This window comes from Musa acuminata, chromosome BXJ1-6 (assembly GCF_036884655.1).
Source record: "Musa acuminata AAA Group cultivar baxijiao chromosome BXJ1-6, Cavendish_Baxijiao_AAA, whole genome shotgun sequence".
Classification (NCBI taxonomy): domain Eukaryota; kingdom Viridiplantae; phylum Streptophyta; class Magnoliopsida; order Zingiberales; family Musaceae; genus Musa; species Musa acuminata.
The window spans coordinates 32,343,973-32,365,908 of NC_088332.1; the positions used below are offsets into that span (position 1 = coordinate 32,343,973).

The following is a 21,936-nucleotide window of genomic DNA, read 5'->3' on the forward strand; positions in this document are numbered from 1 at the left end:
CATGTCCTTAACAATGATATTGTTCTAGAATTCATTGACACAAAGCATCAATTAGCAGATATATTTACAAAAGCTTTGAACGAAGATCAATTTGAATTCATTAGAAGAGAATTAGGCATGCTAAATTGTCCCTAAAATGAACTTCACAAAAAGGACTCGTTCTTTTCCCTTCGTTTATGAATTTGAATTCTTCTTTCTTCTTCATTTCAAAATGATCCATTAAAGTATAACTTATGATCTTGAGGGAAGAAGCTAAACAAAAGGAAGGAAGAAAAATTTTTTTTCTTTCCTCCGCGTGATGCCAGCGGTGGCACCGCCAGATCCGGCGGTTGCACCGTCTGGCGCTCGGGCGCCAGGCGGTGACACCGACCGAGTAACCCTTTTAACCCGAGGGGTTAGGGCCGGCGGTAACACCACCCCCAACCCGAAGAAAAACCTCTCAAAAACCCTCTCCCATTCCCTCTAACCCTCATTCTAACTCTTAGAAACATAGGAGAAGGATTCTTGGTCGTCCAAGCTTTCCATCTCTCAACATAATCTCCACAAGGTAACACTTGAAATCCCTCTTTTCTTTTCTCTTTCTCTTGCTTATTTTTCATAATTTCATCATCATCTTGTCTAGAAAATGGCTCCTAAGAGATCAAAAGGAATAAGGATTGAAGGAGATTCATATAACCATGACCTTTTTAGATCAAAAGAGGTAGCCCTTAGCTTTCGAAAATTTGAAACACGATGTGTCCATAAGGGAAAATACGTTGATTTGGATGAACTAGAGGACTTAGATCCCATTAGGTGGTTTGCACACCTAGAAGCTCTACCTCTACTACAAATAGAGGAACCAATCTATCCACGGTTAGTGAGATTGTTCTATGCCAACCTATATGAGGACAATGATAGTCTAAGCACTTACCTTCTAGGAACACCCATTAGAATATTTGACAGCACCATTTGTGAGCTAATTGGCATAACTGAAAACGATAGGGGATGCTATTTTAAAGGTAAATGGGACGTCAAAACAATAGGAGCAACCTATACCGAAGCCGTGAAAACAATTTTTGCAAATCCAAACCTTGACTTCCTACCCAAGAGCTGTGAACACTTATTGCCTTTCAACTCTAAAATTCTTCATCACATTATCACAAGCATCATATTCCCCAAACAATTTCATCTTGACGAAATAAGTCAAATAGAAATAGGAACCATGTATTGGATTATGACCGGTCAGCATAATTGTTTTGGGTACTTAATTCGCCAACACATGCAGGATATTATGACTAAAGATACTATATTGCCATATGGAGGTTAATCACTAGAATTCTTCATGCCTGTGACATTTGCATTCCACCCGATGAAGAATCTATTCAAAATGATCGATATAACATAATAAATAAAAACCTGCTGAAAAGACTTAGGTGCACTTTTAGCAATGGCATATGGGTTAGGCAGCCTAGAAGGACGGATCCAATTCCTCCACCAATAGAACAACCCGAAACACCAATTCTTCTGGGAAATGAATCTCCTCCTCCTAGTCCCTTTGGCGCAGCACCTTCAGCTCCTGTTTCCTCCTCTAAAGATATCATTATGGTGGAGCTATCTCAGATCAAATCACAGCAAGAACAAATTCAGAATCAACAAGTTGAAATTTTGAAGACACTACGACAGATGAATGAAAAAATAGATATCATGTATCAGCACTATGGATTACCTCCTAAGGATTAAATTGATGTATCTTTTTATTCTGTTCTATTTGCTTTTAACAACAAGTTCAAGTTTGTCATCGATTGAACGATAACTGATCTTTCCTTTTAGATAACTACTGTTTTAATCTGCATAAATGATGATGTCTTTTGGATAAACTATTTCTGGCAAATTTGAATGATGAACTTTGATAAATGCTAAACCTTTTTCTATGATCATCAATTAGCTGGCTTGTCTCTTTTTGTTGATGACAAAGGGGGAGAAGTGATGACTAAGTGATGACTTACACCATAACGATAGCATGACTAATATGAATTACAAAAACTTGTGTGATATGAATGTCTTATATGCGTTGCAAATCCTTGAAAATATCACAAGATTGATATCATGAAATTTATATTGAAAATCTTTATCTTCTGTCGTAGCAAAATTCGTCCCTTATCATTTAACTTATGATTTTCATCGAAGTTTCGTACTTACTATTGTGTAATGAGGATAACAATAAGTTCTACGATTAGAACTTATCGGGTTATGCTTGAATCCAATGGGATGGAATTCAAGTGTTTTTTATCTTCTCATAATATGGCATATAGATAGGGGGAGTTATGTTTAGCTCCGTCATCAATTGATTGTCATCATCAAAAAGGGGGAGATTGTTGAATCTCGGATTTTGATGATAAAATCAATTGATGGGTTAATTGATCTAATCCATATTATTGAGTTAAGTGTGCAGGATTAACTACGATAACCAGAAAACATAAAGCAAGGATACCGGAGTCGAGCTCGATGGACGTTTAAGAGACCGAAGAATCATCGGAGATGCTGCCGGAACCAACCGAGAAGAAATCGGGAACGTGTCGGAAGTTCGCCGAAGAAATCGTCGGAGGCTCGCGGAGATCACCGAGAAGGCTCGGCTACTCGTTAAAGTCATCACAAAGATTGGGAGCTTGCAGGGAGTCCGTCGGAAGGAATTCGTCGGAAAGCTCGCCGGAACAAGACTCGACGTTAGCGGTTGAAAACTTGCTTAGGATGTTTTTGTGTTATGTAGTTCACTTGTAATTAGGATTAGGATTAAGAGATAATCCTATATCCTGGTTAGGGGCCAACTGGGCCTAAAGTCAGATTTGGTTTGGGCTAAAATTAAGCCAAACCAATGAATCGGAGAGCCAGGCGGTGGCACCGCCTGGCTGGGCGGTGGAACCGCCCAACACCCGAGAGTTGGGCGGTGACACCTCCTTGGCTGGGCGGTTGCACCGTCCAGCACCCGAGCGCTGGGCGGTGGCACCTCCAGCATCGGAAACCCTAAGAGAATTCAAATTTTGGAGCCCAAAATTTGAATCCTCTTGAGGCTTATAAATACCCCTCAAATCTCAGCTGAGATTACAACTTTTGAGAAGCATTTTGATTGAGAGAAAAGTCTTAGAAAGTCTTAGCAAGTCTTGTTTTCAATTTGCTAGAGAGTTCTCCTCCTTCTTTCTTATTGAAAATTTGTAAGAGGTTGAACTGCTTGTAAAGGGTTGTAAGAGGGGTGTTTACCCTTCCATTTCAAGAGATTTGCTAGTGGAAGGTGGGAGCCTCATCGAAGAGGGGCATCGCAAGTGGTGTAGGTCATTTGACCGAACCACTCTAAAATCGGCGTAATCTCTGGTTTGCATTTTATTATCGTCATTTACATTACTGCAAATCTTCTTACTGCTTTAGTTCCTTATTACCCTTGCTGCGCAACTTTAAGAATACGCTTTCAAGTTAAAATTTTCAAGTTCCGTTCTTATCGTACGAAAGATTTTTCTAAAATCGAAGTTTTAATCCGCTGCACTAATTCACCCCCCCCTCTTAGTGCCGCTCCGATCCTAACAATATGTTGGAACCGATTCCCGGTGTAGGTTGAGTTGGTCGAGCCCCTCGAGACTCACCTATATCGCGATTCGCTATCTTGCTTACGACATAGAGATGTCATCGGTGACCTGAGGGCATAGTATACTTGGTTGAGTCCCTCGAGGGTATATCATCAAATCAGACTCATCTTGTAACGAAGGTGTTGACTTAACCGAGCATCATGGTTGGTCGAGTCCCTCAAGGCCATGGTGATTCGGAGGTCGAACAGGACGGGAATCACAAGGAGTTGTGATCGGCAAGAGTTGCCTACCTTTTAGGCTTAGTGTGATTAGTCGAGTCCATCGAGGTTACACTAAGGCGCTGATTGGATCCTGATCCCTACTAGAAGTCTAGCGGAGACTTCCGTTTCACGTGTTGAGGATGTCGCGTGACTCGTTAGTAAAATAGTGGGAGCATATTAAGATAGAAGTTCATATCTTGATAGTTTATTTCTTGCAAAATCTGCATGTTATTCATTTCTGCTACATCTTTATTTTCAAAAAATGTCACTTTCAAATCCCTTACGTGGCATACTTGATCTCAACTGCCTCACTGGTCCAAATTATACGGATTGGCTCCATAACTTGAGAATTGTTCTCATAGTGGAGAAAATCGTGTACGTCCTTGATACGGTGATGCCTACGCCCGAAGAAGGGGCAAACGAGGATGAGATCGCTCGCTACGTGAAGTACATTGATGACTCCACTCTTGCTCAGTGCTATATGTTGGGCTCTATGACTCCTGAGTTACAAAGACAACATGAAAAGATGGATGCTAGATCCATTCTCCTACATGTCCGTAAATTGTTTGAGGAATAAGGAAGGACTCAGCGATATGAGATATCTAAGAGCCTCTTCCGCGCTAGGATGACTGAGGGGTCACCGGTTCAGAACCATGTCCTAAAGATGATTGAGTGGATAGAGAAACTCACAGATCTAGGAATGGTCCTAGAGGATAACTTGTGTGTGGACATTGTGCTTCAGTCCATACCATATTCCTTTTCATAGTTCATAATGAATTTTAATATGAACAAGCTTGAGGTGACTCTCCTAGAGCTTCTCAATATGTTGAGGGAGGCAGAGAGTACTATTAAGAAAGAGAAGCCAGTTCTCTACACTGGTGAGACCAAAAAGAAAAGGAAAGCAGAAAGGTCCCTTAAGAAGGGAAAGGGCAAGGGAAAACCAGGTAAAGCAAAGGTTGCTAAGAAAGACCCAGCAAAGGACAAAGGCCAGTGCTTCCACTGTGGTATAGATGGGCACTGGAAGAGGAACTGCAAAGAGTACCTTGCAAAAAGGGCGAAATAGAAGCTTGGAGAAGCTTCAGGTACATTCATGATCAATCTCCAATTGTTAGATTTTTATGATAGTGCATTGGTATTGGATACCAGTATTGCTTATCACATCTACAATTTATTGTAAATTCTAGCAAAGCCGAGGGGAGATTGACGAGAGGAATATTGCATAAAGGTTTGTTTATGCAAGACACTACTCCACATATCATGAGTGTAAGTGTCTAAGAGGAAATGAGAGGAGGTGAACAGTGTATACCTATGGCATTGTAGGCTAGGTCATATCCATGAGGGAATGATTCAAAAGTTGCTAAATGATGGATATCTAGATCCATTTGACTATGTGTCATATGTAACTTGCGAGCCTTGCCTTCGTGGAAAACGGACTAACTCTCCATTTAGTGGAACTGGAGAGAGAGCCACTAAGCTGTTGGAACTCATACATAGTGATGTTTGTGGACCCATGTCAACTCATGCCATTGGTGGTTACTCCTACTTCATTACCTTTACTAATGATTTCTCAATGTATGGATATATGTACTTAATGAAGTACAAGTCCGAGGCTTTTGAGAAATTCAAAGAGTATAAGAATGAGGTGGAGAACCAGACTGGAAAGAGTATCAAAGCTCTTCGATCAGATCGAGGAGATGATGTAATATCCCCCACTTTTAAAAATGTATTAATAAGGATTTATATGTAAATTGGGGGACCTATATGTAAATATAGAAATTACAAGGACTAAACTGCTAAGTTGCAAAAAAAAAAAAAAAAAAAGGAAAAACCGAAATTCGGTATTATCCCACCGCCTCCCACGCGGGCGTGAGGAGAAGAAGGAGAGTGGTTGAAGAAAAGAAGAAGAAGAGGGAAAAGAAGAGAGGAGGAAGAAGAGAGGAAGAAGAGGGAGAAGAGAAGAAGATGAAGAAGAAGAAGAAGAGGAGGTGGCTGCAGCGAGGGCTGCAGCGAGAAGCTGTGGGGCGTGGGGAGAAGAAGAGAGGAAGAAGAGGGAGAAGAGAAGAAGAAGAAGAAGAAGAAGAAGAGAGGATGATAGCTGCGGCAAGGCTGCAGCGAGGAGGTGTGTGGGGTTGGGGAGGAAAGGGGAAGAGGAGAAGAAAAGAAGGAGAAGAAGAGGGAAAAGAGAGGGAAGAGGGAGAGGAGCGAGAGGTGGCAGCAGCTAGGGCTGCAGCACCTCTGTTTCCTGCAGGTGGAAACAGAGGAGAGGTGGGGCGTTCGAAGAGGAGAAGAAGAAGAAGAAGGAAGAGAAGAGGAAGAGGAAGCAGGAGAAGAGGTTGTGATACCTCTGTTTCCTGCAGAGGAAACAGAGGAGAGGGTGTGTGTGACGTCGGGGAGAAGAAGGGGAGGAAGGAGAAGAAGAGAAGAAGAAGAAAGGAAGGAGAGGAAGAAGAGAAGGGAAAGGAGGAGCTGCGGCTGCGGCGGTGGCAGCTGCAGCTGGAAGAGAAGGAGAGGAAGAGATGGTGAGGAAGAAGAGAAGAAGTAGAAGCGGGTGAAGAGGCGGCACCTCTGTTTCCTGCAGGAGGAAACAGAGGAAAGGAGGTGCTGTTCGTCGGGGAGAAGAAGGGGGCTGCAGCTGCGGCGATGGCAGCTGCAGCTGGAAGAGAAGAAGAAGAGGAAGATGAGCAGGGGAGGAGGGAGAGGTTGCGGCCGTGGCTGCGGCCGCGACTGCAGCAGTTGCAGCGGGGAGAGAAGAAGAAGAAAGGAAGGAGAAGGAAGAGGAGAAGGGAAAGAGGTAGCTGCGGCTGCGGTTGTGGCAGCTGCAGCTGTGGCAGGGAAAGAGGAAGAGAAAAAGGAAAGGAAGAAGAAGAGAAAGGGAAGGAGAGGAAGAAGAGAGGAAGAGGAGAAGGGGCTGCGGCTGCGGCGATGGCAGCTGCAGCTGTGGCTGGGAAAGAAGAGAAGGAAAGGAAGAAGAAGAGAAAGGGAAGGAGAGGAAGAAGAGAGGAAGAGGAGAAGGGGTGGCAGCTGCGGCAGTGGCAGCTGCAGCTGGAAGAGGAGGAGGAAATAGAGCAGGGGAGGAAGAAGAGGCTGCGAGTGTGGTGGCTGCGGCCGTGGCTGCGACTCCGGCAGCGGCTGCGACGTTGGCTGCGGTAGCTGCGGCAGTGGTGGTGGCTGCAGTAGCTGCAGTAGCTGCTTTTGGGAAAGAGAAAGAGTACGAACGAGAGAAGGGAAGAAGGAAATAGTGCAGTGGAAGGGGGCTGCGGTTGTGACCGCAGTTGCGATTGTGGCAGCGGCGGCGGCTGTGGCAGCTGCGTTTGGGAAAGAAAAAGAAGGAATGAGAGTAAGAGAGAGCAGGTGACTGTGCCTCGATGTTCGACACGTGGTGTAGTTGCGAAGAAAGGAAGAAAACGGGAGCACAAAACGAAACAGAGAGAGGACACGGAGGAAAAGTAGAAGGATTTGGGCTGGCACCTTCTTTGGATCTTCGGATCGAAATCTTTGAAAGGCAAGTTTCCCACTTGTTTCGATCCTTTCTATTGCAAGTTCCCTGATCGTTTCTCCTATAATTGCTCTAACTTTTCTTATTACAAGTTTCCCGATCGTTCCGCCTGTAATTGTTCTAATCTTTCCTATTGCAAGTATCCTGATCGTTCCTCACTGCAATTTTATCTCTACATTTGCTTTGAATATGAGGAACTTTGAATTGTTCTAGCCTTGCATTTGATATATCTCCTGTTTAAACGTAACGATTCGAATCTGTGCAACTTTTGAGATTCTGACCTTTTGATACCGAGCTGCCTATAAGTCTTTGTTGGAAACTCTGATTTGTTCAAAACTGATTTCATTGGAAACTAGACTCGTAGACCTTTCTTTGATGTATGGATTGAAAGATTTGGAATCCAAACACCTGCCCAGTTATCTGTTGAATCTGACATTATGAATTCTGCCAACAGAGATTTTGTTCTACGACACTTGCTTACCAAATTATTTGTAACTCTCTCTGTTGGACAGTTCAATTCCTATGAAGCCTGTCTTATCTGAAAGTATTATCCAATGATTATTTCTAAGTAAATTGGAGCACGATTGATAGTTTGAATCATTTGTTCAATGTGCCTCTTGCATTCTGCCAGAAATCGAGTTTTGGTCGATTTCTCATATTCTGGTTTCATTCCTTTGGAAGTTGATATCCTTTAGCTTTCTTATTCAATTGAGCTTTATATTACTGCTTTGAGTTCTTGTATACTCTTGTCCTTAAAATTATTGCATTCTTGAAAACCATTGTTGAATTTATCTAACCTTCTTATTTGAATTGAGCTATATATGATTGTTTGGAATCCTTGAATGCTCTTGCTTTCATTTCGTTTCCAAATCTGAATACATTTGTGAGAGATTTGTTCCTTGCATCATATTTGACTCGTAAAGGCACATGTACGTTTGTTGTTCCGCGTGTGCTTCCGATATATGCTATTTATTGTTCGTACTGCCCTTTTGTACTCTGGTGTTTGTGGGATTGTCTGGACCTTTGCCAGAAATGGTAAAGGGTATGCGTTGATTTGCCCGCTTTATGGGGTCCCGCTTTGTGGGATATTCTGGTATGCACTTATTTGCCCGCTTTGTGGGGTCCCGCTTTGTGGGATATTGCTTAGAGCCTGCGATGCTCTGCCAGCCCCTTTGACTTCACCTAGACGTGGGTGGATGGAGCTCCCAGACGTGGGAGACTTTTGTCAGGTGGTCATTCAGAAATGGATGAATCACATTCTGACTGAGATCCCACTACACCTTCTGTATGTTTAATATGATATCCAGAGCTTTGGTTATGTGTTTCTGTACATGCTTTGGATAAGATTGATATGTTTGCAACGTCAAAGACGACGTTTGAGCTTCTGTACGATATTTGTTTTCGATATGCTCTGAAATGCTTCATTCACTGATGATATGCTTCGAAATGTTCCATATGCCGTTGATATGCTCCGGAACATTTCATATGCCATTGATATGCTCCAATTACTCTGTGCTCCATTTGCTATGAACTGATATGTTCTGAAATGTCCTATCTACCATTGATATGCTCCAAATTACTCTGTGCTCCATTTGCTATGAACTGATATGTTCTGAAATGTCCTATCTGCCATTGATATGCTTCAATTACTCTATGCTCCATTCGTTATGGATCAAATATGTTATGAATGACATGATACGTATGATTTGGTATCTATTGAGATGGTATCCTTAAGAATTCTTGTATTCTGCCTTACATTATGATACCTTACTCGTTTGAATCCGTTCCTTTTGTTTTGAATATGCTTTGTCACTTGCTGAGCCGTTTTTGGCTCACTCCGTTGTTATATAAATCTTTCAGGTCAGCTTGTTACTCTTCGAGATGTTTGATTTGGGCTGAGGCAGTGGATAGCTATTCAGAATGATGGGCAAGTCTGGTTGGTTATTACGATATTGTTGTATAAGTATGTTTTGTATGTAATGAAATGTTGTCGATGAACCGAAATGGATATACTGTGTCAAAGTGTTAGGAGATCTCTCTTATTTGGAATTTCTGAATGTTAAGCCTAATTTATAATGATATGAACTTGTGGTGGATAGTTGGAGTTCTGATTGTATAAATTATTTAGCTTGTGGATTTATAAATATTGTTCATGTTTGTCAAGTTGGCTTGGGTTGCCATAAATGTGAATTATTGAGTGATGTGATATATGATTATAAACTGCACAGGTTTTATGGATGTGAATATGAATAGAATGTTTTTCAGTGTCCTCAAACGTTAGTTTGGATCCTGGATTGGTCTGTGATGAAAAATTTTAAAAATCATGGATATTTTGAGGGGCGTGATAGAGGTGGTATCAGAGCATTGTTTGAGGATTACTGAAATATTTGATATGTTGACGTGCAAAATATATTGAGGTCTAATGAACTATAGTGATTGGTGGAAATTTTCTTTGCTGCATTTTAGGAATCTGGGATGATGAGGACATTTGGTCCTCCTATATCATTTGTTTCTGATTAATTAAGGGGAATGAAAGGATTGATTGGGGATATTGAATCAGAGTGGCGCAGCAGAAGCATGATGAACCTAATTTCATTGGTGGTAGAAAAATGGATGATGCAAATGGAGAAGATATTTGATATACAAAATTGTTCTGATACTCGAAAGATTTCTTTTGCCACGTTATATTGGAAGTAAAGACTTATTATTGACGGCAACAATGAAAAGAATTTCTGAAGATCAATGGCAAGAATGACAAGAACAAGTTTACCAATAAAAATATGATTGGAAATGAATCAGTAAGTAACAACAAGAGAGTCAAGACATTTGGATTTGAAATGGGAAGTCACCACAAAAGACTCAATCAGGTGTGAATTGCAAGTTAAATTATGAAACAAGTTTATGTTTGTGCGTGACTAGAGCCTATTTAGCTTATGGAAAGTTTGATCATAAAATAAAAGTTTGCCCTTTGAACAAGAAGAAAGAGTCACTGCCTCCTAAATCATCAGCCCATGTCAGAGTGTATGCTATCACTGAATATGATTCTAAGACTTCTAAATTAGTGGTCGAAGGTATTATGTATGTTTATGAAAGAATGCAAATATTTGTTTGAACATGGGTTCTATCTACGATTTGATTCGTAACATATTGCCTATCACTTGGGTATTCAACCTAGACCACTGTATTATGTGATATATGTAAGTACAATCATTGGAGATTCTTTGATAACGAACTTGAATCTGGTCCTCTTGTCTGATTCTTATTGGAGAACTTGAACTTTTGCTGATTTAATTCTCTTAGAGATTTGGAGTTTTGATATTATACTTGGTATGGATTGGCTATCTTCCTATCATACCAGTATGGATTCGTATATAACAAATGATCACTTTTTGCATATTTGATCAGCCGATCTTTTATTTTGAGAGTATTGGACATTATTTATCTCCTTGCCTAATGTATCCCAGGATGACTTGCCTGGATTACCTCTAAATGTGATTTTGCTTTTGATTTGGTCCTTGGGACAATCCCTATATCTAAGCCTCTCTGCAGAATGATATCATTTGAGTAAGTGGAATTAGAAAAACAACTACAAGGATTATTAAATGAGGATTTTATTTGGCTTAATATTTTATCATGGGGTGCTCTGGTGTTAGTTAAAAAGATGGATGGAACATGGAGGCTTTGTATTGATTATGGATAGTTGAATCAGGTGATCATAAAAAACGAGTATTTTCTGAAGTAACGATTTGCTTGATTAATTACAGGTGCGCAAGTATTTTTGAAAGATTGATTGGAGGTCGGGTTTACCATCTATTGAGAATCAAGAAGGAGAATATTTCGGTCACTCTTGGAAAATTGTGTAATTGTATTGAATTGATGAAATTATTTAAGAGTAGGAGGAAATAAAGAAATCATAATCCTCATCTTTTCATCGATTGAGCTATGACCAATTTAGAGGACTAAATTTTCTTTTAAGGGGGGGGAGAGTGTAATATCCCCCACTTTTAAAAATGTATTAATAAGGATTTATATGTAAATTGGGGGACCTATATGTAAATATAGAAATTACAAGGACTAAACTACTAAGTTGCAAAAAAAAAAAAAAAAAAGGAAAAACCGAAATTCGGTATTATCCCACCGCCTCCCACGCACTCTGTTTCTTTCCAGAAACAGAGAGAGCGGTGGGGCGTGAGGAGAAGAAGGAGAGTGGTTGAAGAAAAGAAGAAGAAGAGGGAAAAGAAGAGAGGAGGAAGAAGAGAGGAAGAAGAGGGAGAAGAGAAGAAGATGAAGAAGAAGAAGAAGAGGAGGTGGCTGCAGCGAGGGCTGCAGCGAGAAGCTGTGGGGCGTGGGGAGAAGAAGAGAGGAAGAAGAGGGAGAAGAGAAGAAGAAGAAGAAGAAGAAGAAGAGAGGATGATAGCTGCGGCAAGTATGCAGCGAGGAGGTGTGTGGGGTTGGGGAGGAAAGGGGAAGAGGAGAAGAAAAGAAGGAGAAGAAGAGGGAAAAGAGAGGGAAGAGGGAGAGGAGCGAGAGGTGGCAGCAGCTAGGGCTGCAGCACCTCTGTTTCCTGCAGGTGGAAACAGAGGAGAGGTGGGGCGTTCGAAGAGGAGAAGAAGAAGAAGAAGGAAGAGAAGAGGAAGAGGAAGCAGGAGAAGAGGTTGTGATACCTCTGTTTCCTGCAGAGGAAACAGAGGAGAGGGTGTGTGTGACGTCGGGGAGAAGAAGGGGAGGAAGGAGAAGAAGAGAAGAAGAAGAAAGGAAGGAGAGGAAGAAGAGAAGGGAAAGGAGGAGCTGCGGCTGCGGCGGTGGCAGCTGCAGTTGGAAGAGAAGGAGAGGAAGAGATGGTGAGGAAGAAGAGAAGAAGTAGAAGCGGGTGAAGAGGCGGCACCTCTGTTTCCTGCAGGAGGAAACAGAGGAAAGGAGGTGCTGTTCGTCGGGGAGAAGAAGGGGGCTGCAGCTGCGGCGATGGCAGCTGCAGCTGGAAGAGAAGAAGAAGAGGAAGATGAGCAGGGGAGGAGGGAGAGGTTGCGGCCGTGGCTGCGGCCGCGACTGCAGCAGTTGCAGCGGGGAGAGAAGAAGAAGAAAGGAAGGAGAAGGAAGAGGAGAAGGGAAAGAGGTAGCTGCGGCTGCGGTTGTGGCAGCTGCAGCTGTGGCAGGGAAAGAGGAAGAGAAAAAGGAAAGGAAGAAGAAGAGAAAGGGAAGGAGAGGAAGAAGAGAGGAAGAGGAGAAGGGGCTGCGGCTGCGGCGATGGCAGCTGCAGCTGTGGCTGGGAAAGAAGAGAAGGAAAGGAAGAAGAAGAGAAAGGGAAGGAGAGGAAGAAGAGAGGAAGAGGAGAAGGGGTGGCAGCTGCGGCAGTGGCAGCTGCAGCTGGAAGAGGAGGAGGAAATAGAGCAGGGGAGGAAGAAGAGGCTGCGAGTGTGGTGGCTGCGGCCGTGGCTGCGACTCCGGCTGCGGCTGCGACGTTGGCTGCGGTAGCTGCGGCAGTGGTGGTGGCTGCAGTAGCTGCAGTAGCTGCTTTTGGGAAAGAGAAAGAGTAGGAACGAGAGAAGGGAAGAAGGAAATAGTGCAGTGGAAGGGGGCTGCGGTTGTGACCGCAGTTGCGATTGTGGCAGCGGCGGCGGCTGTGGCAGCTGCGTTTGGGAAAGAAAAAGAAGGAATGAGAGTAAGAGAGAGCAGGTGACTGTGCCTCGATGTTCGACACGTGGTGTAGTTGCGAATAAAGGAAGAAAACGGGAGCACAAAACGAAACAGAGAGAGGACACGGAGGAAAAGTAGAAGGATTTGGGCTGGCACCTTCTTTGGATCTTCGGATCGAAATCTTTGAAAGGCAAGTTTCCCACTTGTTTCGATCCTTTCTATTGCAAGTTCCCTGATCGTTTCTCCTATAATTGCTCTAACTTTTCTTATTACAAGTTTCCCGATCGTTCCGCCTGTAATTGTTCTAATCTTTCCTATTGCAAGTATCCTGATCGTTCCTCACTGCAATTTTATCTCTACATTTGCTTTGAATATGAGGAACTTTGAATTGTTCTAGCCTTGCATTTGATATATCTCCTGTTTAAACGTAACGATTCGAATCTGTGCAACTTTTGAGATTCTGACCTTTTGATACCGAGCTGCCTATAAGTCTTTGTTGGAAACTCTGATTTGTTCAAAACTGATTTCATTGGAAACTAGACTCGTAGACCTTTCTTTGATGTATGGATTGAAAGATTTGGAATCCAAACACCTGCCCAGTTATCTGTTGAATCTGACATTATGAATTCTGCCAACAGAGATTTTGTTCTACGACACTTGCTTACCAAATTATTTGTAACTCTCTCTGTTGGACAGTTCAATTCCTATGAAGCCTGTCTTATCTGAAAGTATTATCCAATAATTATTTCTGAGTAAATTGGAGCACGATTGATAGTTTGAATCATTTGTTCAATGTGCCTCTTGCATTCTGCCAGAAATCGAGCTTTGGTCGATTTCTCATATTCTGGTTTCATTCCTTTGGAAGTTGATATCCTTTAGCTTTCTTATTCAATTGAGCTTTATATTACTGCTTTGAGTTCTTGTATACTCTTGTCCTTAAAATTATTGCATTCTTGAAAACCATTGTGGAACGTTTATGCTATATCGTATTGACCCATATAGGCACATGTATATTCCATTGTTCCGCATTTGCTCCCGATATGTGCCTATTCCAGTTCATTCATTTTGACATTGAATTTATCTAACCTTCTTATTTGAATTGAGCTATATATGATTGTTTGGAATCCTTGAATGCTCTTGCTTTCATTTCGTTTCCAAATCTGAATACATTTGTGAGAGATTTGTTCCTTGCATCATATTTGACTCGTAAAGGCACATGTACGTTTGTTGTTCCGCGTGTGCTTCCGATATATGCTATTTATTGTTCGTACTGCCCTTTTGTACTCTGGTGTTTGTGGGATTGTCTGGACCTTTGCCAGAAATAGTAAAGGGTATGCGCTGATTTGCCCGCTTTATGGGGTCCCGCTTTGTGGGATATTCTGGTATGCGCTTATTTGCCCGCTTTGTGGGGTCCCGCTTTGTGGGATATTGCTTAGAGCCTGCGATGCTCTGCCGGCCCCTTTGACTTCACCTAGACGTGGGTGGATGGAGCTCCCAGACGTGGGAGACTTTTGTCAGGTGGTCATTCAGAAATGGATGAATCACATTCTGACTGAGATCCCACTACACCTTCTGTATGTTTGATATGATATCCAGAGCTTTGGTTATGTGTTTCTGTACATGCTTTGGATAAAATTGATATGTTTGCAACGTCAAAGACGACGTTTGAGCTTCTGTACGATATTTGTTTTCGATATGCTCTGAAATGCTTCATTCACTGATGATATGCTTCGAAATGTTCCATATGCCGTTGATATGCTCCGGAACATTTCATATGCCATTGATATGCTCCAATTACTCTGTGCTCCATTTGCTATGAACTGATATGTTCTGAAATGTCCTATCTACCATTGATATGCTCCAAATTACTCTGTGCTCCATTTGCTATGAACTGATATGTTCTGAAATGTCCTATCTGCCATTGATATGCTTCAATTACTCTATGCTCCATTCGTTATGGATCAAATATGTTATGAATGACATGATACGTATGATTTGGTATCTATTGAGATGGTATCCTTAAGAATTCTTGTATTCTGCCTTACATTATGATACCTTGCTCGTTTGAATCCGTTCCTTTTGTTTTGAATATGCTTTGTCACTTGCTGAGCCGTTTTTGGCTCACTCCGTTGTTATATAAATCTTTCAGGTCAGCTTGTTACTCTTCGAGATGTTTGATTTGGGCTGAGGCAGTGGATAGCTATTCAGAATGATGGGCAAGTCTGGTTGGTTATTACGATATTGTTGTATAAGTATGTTTTGTATGTAATGAAATGTTGTCGATGAACCGAAATGGATATACTGTGTCAAAGTGTTAGGAGATCTCTCTTATTTGGAATTTCTGAATGTTAAGCCTAATTTATAATGATATGAACTTGTGGTGGATAGTTGGAGTTCTGATTGTATAAATTATTTAGCTTGTGGATTTATAAATATTGTTCATGTTTGTCAAGTTGGCTTGGGTTGCCATAAATGTGAATTATTGAGTGATGTGATATATGATTATAAACTGCACAGGTTTTATGGATGTGAATATGAATAGAATGTTTTTCAGTGTCCTCAAACGTTAGTTTGGATCCTGGATTGGTCTGTGATGAAAAATTTTAAAAATCATGGATATTTTGAGGGGCGTGACAGAGGTGGTATCAGAGCATTGTTTGAGGATTACTGAAATATTTGATATGTTGACGTGCAAAATATATTGAGGTCTAATGAACTATAGTGATTGGTGGAAATTTTCTTTGCTGCATTTTAGGAATCTGGGATGATGAGGACATTTGGTCCTCCTATATCATTTGTTTCTGATTAATTAAGGGGAATGAAAGGATTGATTGGGGATATTGAATCAGAGTGGCGCAGCAGAAGCATGATGAACCTAATTTCATTGGTGGTAGAAAAATGGATGATGCAAATGGAGAAGATATTTGATATACAAAATTGTTCTGATACTCGAAAGATTTCTTTTGCCACGTTATATTGGAAGTAAAGACTTATTATTGACGGCAACAATGAAAAGAATTTCTGAAGATCAATGGCAAGAATGACAAGAACAAGTTTACCAATAAAAATATGATTGGAAATGAATCAGTAAGTAACAACAAGAGAGTCAAGACATTTGGATTTGAAATGGGAAGTCACCACAAAAGACTCAATCAGGTGTGAATTGCAAGTTAAATTATGAAACAAGTTTATGTTTGTGCGTGACTAGAGCCTATTTTGCTTATGGAAAGTTTGATCATAAAATAAAAGTTTGCCCTTTGAACAAGAAGAAAGAGTCACTGCCTCCTAAATCATCAGCCCATGTCAGAGTGTATGCTATCACTGAATATGATTCTAAGACTTCTAAATTAGTGGTCGAAGGTATTATGTATGTTTATGAAAGAATGCAAATATTTGTTTGAACATGGGTTCTATCTACGATTTGATTCGTAACATATTGCCTATCACTTGGGTATTCAACCTAGACCACTGTATTATGTGATATATGTAAGTACAATCATTGGAGATTCTTTGATAACGAACTTGAATCTGGTCCTCTTGTCTGATTCTTATTGGAGAACTTGAACTTTTGCTGATTTAATTCTCTTAGAGATTTGGAGTTTTGATATTATACTTGGTATGGATTGGCTATCTTCCTATCATACCAGTATGGATTCGTATATAACAAATGATCACTTTTTGCATATTTGATCAGCCGATCTTTTATTTTGAGAGTATTGGACATTATTTATCTCCTTGCCTAATGTATCCCAGGATGACTTGCCTGGATTACCTCTAAATGTGATTTTGCTTTTGATTTGGTCCTTGGGACAATCCCTATATCTAAGCCTCTCTGCAGAATGATATCATTTGAGTAAGTGGAATTAGAAAAACAACTACAAGGATTATTAAATGAGGATTTTATTTGGCTTAATATTTTATCATGGGGTGCTCTGGTGTTAGTTAAAAAGATGGATGGAACATGGAGGCTTTGTATTGATTATGGATAGTTGAATCAGGTGATCATAAAAAACGAGTATTTTCTGAAGTAACGATTTGCTTGATTAATTACAGGTGCGCAAGTATTTTTGAAAGATTGATTGGAGGTCGGGTTTACCATCTATTGAGAATCAAGAAGGAGAATATTTCGGTCACTCTTGGAAAATTGTGTAATTGTATTGAATTGATGAAATTATTTAAGAGTAGGAGGAAATAAAGAAATCATAATCCTCATCTTTTCATCGATTGAGCTATGACCAATTTAGAGGACTAAATTTTCTTTTAAGGGGGGGGAGAGTGTAATATCCCCCACTTTTAAAAATGTATTAATAAGGATTTATATGTAAATTGGGGGACCTATATGTAAATATAGAAATTACAAGGACTAAACTACTAAGTTGCAAAAAAAAAAAAAAAAAAGGAAAAACCGAAATTCGGTATTATCCCACCGCCTCCCACGCACTCTGTTTCTTTCCAGAAACAGAGAGAGCGGTGGGGCGTGAGGAGAAGAAGGAGAGTGGTTGAAGAAAAGAAGAAGAAGAGGGAAAAGAAGAGAGGAGGAAGAAGAGAGGAAGAAGAGGGAGAAGAGAAGAAGATGAAGAAGAAGAAGAAGAGGAGGTGGCTGCAGCGAGGGCTGCAGCGAGAAGCTGTGGGGCGTGGGGAGAAGAAGAGAGGAAGAAGAGGGAGAAGAGAAGAAGAAGAAGAAGAAGAAGAAGAGAGGATGATAGCTGCGGCAAGTATGCAGCGAGGAGGTGTGTGGGGTTGGGGAGGAAAGGGGAAGAGGAGAAGAAAAGAAGGAGAAGAAGAGGGAAAAGAGAGGGAAGAGGGAGAGGAGCGAGAGGTGGCAGCAGCTAGGGCTGCAGCACCTCTGTTTCCTGCAGGTGGAAACAGAGGAGAGGTGGGGCGTTCGAAGAGGAGAAGAAGAAGAAGAAGGAAGAGAAGAGGAAGAGGAAGCAGGAGAAGAGGTTGTGATACCTCTGTTTCCTGCAGAGGAAACAGAGGAGAGGGTGTGTGTGACGTCGGGGAGAAGAAGGGGAGGAAGGAGAAGAAGAGAAGAAGAAGAAAGGAAGGAGAGGAAGAAGAGAAGGGAAAGGAGGAGCTGCGGCTGCGGCGGTGGCAGCTGCAGTTGGAAGAGAAGGAGAGGAAGAGATGGTGAGGAAGAAGAGAAGAAGTAGAAGCGGGTGAAGAGGCGGCACCTCTGTTTCCTGCAGGAGGAAACAGAGGAAAGGAGGTGCTGTTCGTCGGGGAGAAGAAGGGGGCTGCAGCTGCGGCGATGGCAGCTGCAGCTGGAAGAGAAGAAGAAGAGGAAGATGAGCAGGGGAGGAGGGAGAGGTTGCGGCCGTGGCTGCGGCCGCGACTGCAGCAGTTGCAGCGGGGAGAGAAGAAGAAGAAAGGAAGGAGAAGGAAGAGGAGAAGGGAAAGAGGTAGCTGCGGCTGCGGTTGTGGCAGCTGCAGCTGTGGCAGGGAAAGAGGAAGAGAAAAAGGAAAGGAAGAAGAAGAGAAAGGGAAGGAGAGGAAGAAGAGAGGAAGAGGAGAAGGGGCTGCGGCTGCGGCGATGGCAGCTGCAGCTGTGGCTGGGAAAGAAGAGAAGGAAAGGAAGAAGAAGAGAAAGGGAAGGAGAGGAAGAAGAGAGGAAGAGGAGAAGGGGTGGCAGCTGCGGCAGTGGCAGCTGCAGCTGGAAGAGGAGGAGGAAATAGAGCAGGGGAGGAAGAAGAGGCTGCGAGTGTGGTGGCTGCGGCCGTGGCTGCGACTCCGGCTGCGGCTGCGACGTTGGCTGCGGTAGCTGCGGCAGTGGTGGTGGCTGCAGTAGCTGCAGTAGCTGCTTTTGGGAAAGAGAAAGAGTAGGAACGAGAGAAGGGAAGAAGGAAATAGTGCAGTGGAAGGGGGCTGCGGTTGTGACCGTAGTTGCGATTGTGGCAGCGGCGGCGGCTGTGGCAGCTGCGTTTGGGAAAGAAAAAGAAGGAATGAGAGTAAGAGAGAGCAGGTGACTGTGCCTCGATGTTCGACACGTGGTGTAGTTGCGAAGAAAGGAAGAAAACGGGAGCACAAAACGAAACAGAGAGAGGACACGGAGGAAAAGTAGAAGGATTTGGGCTGGCACCTTCTTTGGATCTTCGGATCGAAATCTTTGAAAGGCAAGTTTCCCACTTGTTTCGATCCTTTCTATTGCAAGTTCCCTGATCGTTTCTCCTATAATTGCTCTAACTTTTCTTATTACAAGTTTCCCGATCGTTCCGCCTGTAATTGTTCTAATCTTTCCTATTGCAAGTATCCTGATCGTTCCTCACTGCAATTTTATCTCTACATTTGCTTTGAATATGAGGAACTTTGAATTGTTCTAGCCTTGCATTTGATATATCTCCTGTTTAAACGTAACGATTCGAATCTGTGCAACTTTTGAGATTCTGACCTTTTGATACCGAGCTGCCTATAAGTCTTTGTTGGAAACTCTGATTTGTTCAAAACTGATTTCATTGGAAACTAGACTCGTAGACCTTTCTTTGATGTATGGATTGAAAGATTTGGAATCCAAACACCTGCCCAGTTATCTGTTGAATCTGACATTATGAATTCTGCCAACAGAGATTTTGTTCTACGACACTTGCTTACCAAATTATTTGTAACTCTCTCTCTGTTGGACAGTTCAATTCCTATGAAGCCTGTCTTATCTGAAAGTATTATCCAATGATTATATCTGAGTAAATTGGAGCACGATTGATAGTTTGAATCATTTGTTCAATGTGCCTCTTGCATTCTGCCAGAAATCGAGCTTTGGTCGATTTCTCATATTCTGGTTTCATTCCTTTGGAAGTTGATATCCTTTAGCTTTCTTATTCAATTGAGCTTTATATTACTGCTTTGAGTTCTTGTATACTCTTGTCCTTAAAATTATTGCATTCTTGAAAACCATTGTGGAACGTTTATGCTATATCGTATTGACCCATATAGGCACATGTATATTCCATTGTTCCGCATTTGCTCCCGATATGTGCCTATTCCAGTTCATTCATTTTGACATTGAATTTATCTAACCTTCTTATTTGAATTGAGCTATATATGATTGTTTGGAATCCTTGAATGCTCTTGCTTTCATTTCGTTTCCAAATCTGAATACATTTGTGAGAGATTTGTTCCTTGCATCATATTTGACTCGTAAAGGCACATGTACGTTTGTTGTTCCGCGTGTGCTTCCGATATATGCTATTTATTGTTCGTACTGCCCTTTTGTACTCTGGTGTTTGTGGGATTGTCTGGACCTTTGCCAGAAATGGTAAAGGGTATGCGCTGATTTGCCCGCTTTATGGGGTCCCGCTTTGTGGGATATTCTGGTATGCGCTTATTTGCCCGCTTTGTGGGGTCCCGCTTTGTGGGATATTGCTTAGAGCCTGCGATGCTCTGCCGGCCCCTTTGACTTCACCTAGACGTGGGTGGATGGAGCTCCCAGACGTGGGAGACTTTTGTCAGGTGGTCATTCAGAAATGGATGAATCACATTCTGACTGAGATCCCACTACACCTTCTGTATGTTTGATATGATATCCAGAGCTTTGGTTATGTGTTTCTGTACATGCTTTGGATAAAATTGATATGTTTGCAACGTCAAAGACGACGTTTGAGCTTCTGTACGATATTTGTTTTCGATATGCTCTGAAATGCTTCATTCACTGATGATATGCTTCGAAATGTTCCATATGCCGTTGATATGCTCCGGAACATTTCATATGCCATTGATATGCTCCAATTACTCTGTGCTCCATTTGCTATGAACTGATATGTTCTGAAATGTCCTATCTACCATTGATATGCTCCAAATTACTCTGTGCTCCATTTGCTATGAACTGATATGTTCTGAAATGTCCTATCTGCCATTGATATGCTTCAATTACTCTATGCTCCATTCGTTATGGATCAAATATGTTATGAATGACATGATACGTATGATTTGGTATCTATTGAGATGGTATCCTTAAGAATTCTTGTATTCTGCCTTACATTATGATACCTTACTCGTTTGAATCCGTTCCTTTTGTTCTGAATATGCTTTGTCACTTGCTGAGCCGTTTTTGGCTCACTCCGTTGTTATATAAATCTTTCAGGTCAGCTTGTTACTCTTCGAGATGTTTGATTTGGGCTGAGGCAGTGGATAGCTATTCAGAATGATGGGCAAGTCTGGTTGGTTATTACGATATTGTTGTATAAGTATGTTTTGTATGTAATGAAATGTTGTCGATGAACCGAAATGGATATACTGTGTCAAAGTGTTAGGAGATCTCTCTTATTTGGAATTTCTGAATGTTAAGCCTAATTTATAATGATATGAACTTGTGGTGGATAGTTGGAGTTCTGATTGTATAAATTATTTAGCTTGTGGATTTATAAATATTGTTCATGTTTGTCAAGTTGGCTTGGGTTGCCATAAATGTGAATTATTGAGTGATGTGATATATGATTATAAACTGCACAGGTTTTATGGATTTGAATATGAATAGAATGTTTTTCAGTGTCCTCAAACGTTAGTTTGGATCCTGGATTGGTCTGTGATGAAAAATTTTAAAAATCATGGATATTTTGAGGGGCGTGACAGATGAGTACTTAAGTACAGAGTTTACTCAGTTCCTCAAAGACCATGGGATATTATCCCAATGGATACCTCCTTATACACCTCAGCTCAATGATGTCTCTGGAAGGAGGAATCATACGCTATTAGATATGGTACAGTCCATGATGAGTTTCGCGGACCTTCCCATCTTATTCTAGGGATATGCCATAGAGACCGCAGCTTACCTTCTGAACAGAGTTCCAACTAAGTCGATAGTGTCTACACCATATGAGATATGGAAAGGGAAGAAGCCTAATTTTAAGATTGTTAAGATTTGGAGCTGCCATGCCCACGTTAAAAGATACAACCTTGATAAGTTAGAATCAAGGACAGAGCGATGCAAATTTGTGGGACACCCCAAGGAAACTTGTGGGTATTATTTCTATCATCTCGAGGACCAAAAGGTCTTTGTAGC

General features: G+C 41.7%; 1 long non-coding RNA gene across 1 annotated transcript; it reads left to right on the top strand.

Moving 5' to 3' along the window:
* The first annotated feature begins 5,661 nt into the window (after window positions 1-5,661).
* On the top strand, window positions 5,662-21,321 carry LOC135676675 (uncharacterized). Its single transcript, XR_010514380.1, has 4 exons — window positions 5,662-7,316; window positions 9,171-13,134; window positions 15,094-19,057; window positions 21,019-21,321. It is a non-coding gene; the product is annotated as an uncharacterized LOC135676675 (long non-coding RNA).
* Window positions 21,322-21,936: the final 615 nt, after the last annotated feature.